The following is a 713-nucleotide window of genomic DNA, read 5'->3' as shown; positions in this document are numbered from 1 at the left end:
CCAGCACTAAAGCACCGGATCCCATCAGAACTCCGAAGTTAAGCGTGCTTGGGCGAGAGTAGTACTAGGATGGGTGACCTCCTGGGAAGTCCTCGTGTTGCGTTCCCTTTTTAATTTTTTTGCACCGCGTGCAAAACAAAACGCACGAGCGCGACGTATGTTTAGCACGTTTTATTATTTTGCACGTTTACAGTAAGTTTTAGCTCGCTGCTCATTATTCACGCGTCTAGCGGCGGCAAGCGTGTTCTGAAAGGGGTCGAAACCATGGTAAATAGGCACTGGTGCAATTGAACCGTGGTAAAACTCGTCTCCGTAGTTGAGCGGGAGCGGCCAAAGGAATGTGCAATCGTGTGTGTAGTGGAGCTGGGAGGGGCAAGCATAAGGGACGAAGACGGGGGAAACATGTCGGATGCGATCATACCAGCACTAAAGCACCGGATCCCATCAGAACTCCGAAGTTAAGCGTGCTTGGGCGAGAGTAGTACTAGGATGGGTGACCTCCTGGGAAGTCCTCGTGTTGCGTTCCCTTTTTAATTTTTTTGCACCGCGTGCAAAACAAAACGCACGAGCGCGACGTATGTTTAGCACGTTTTATTATTTTGCACGTTTACGGTAAGTTTTAGCTCGCTGCTCGTTATTCACGCGTCTAGCGGCGGCAAGCGTGTTCTGAAAGGGGTCGAAACCATGGTAAATAGGCACTGGTGCAGTTGAAC

At 50.1% G+C, this 713-nt stretch overlaps 1 non-coding gene and 1 pseudogene across 1 annotated transcript; both read left to right on the top strand.

Moving 5' to 3' along the window:
- On the top strand, nt 1-106 carry LOC123179599 (uncharacterized; annotated as a pseudogene).
- A 301-nt stretch (nt 107-407) lies between these two features.
- Nucleotides 408-526, top strand: LOC123179598 (5S ribosomal RNA). Its single transcript, XR_006490488.1, has one exon. It is a non-coding gene; the product is annotated as a 5S ribosomal RNA (ribosomal RNA).
- The last annotated feature ends 187 nt before the right edge of the window (nt 527-713 follow it).

Source organism: Triticum aestivum, unplaced genomic scaffold (genome assembly GCF_018294505.1).
Source record: "Triticum aestivum cultivar Chinese Spring unplaced genomic scaffold, IWGSC CS RefSeq v2.1 scaffold112351, whole genome shotgun sequence".
Lineage (NCBI taxonomy): Eukaryota > Viridiplantae > Streptophyta > Magnoliopsida > Poales > Poaceae > Triticum > Triticum aestivum.
Note: the sequence above shows the minus strand (reverse complement) of the source record. Positions and strands in the feature narration are given on the sequence as shown.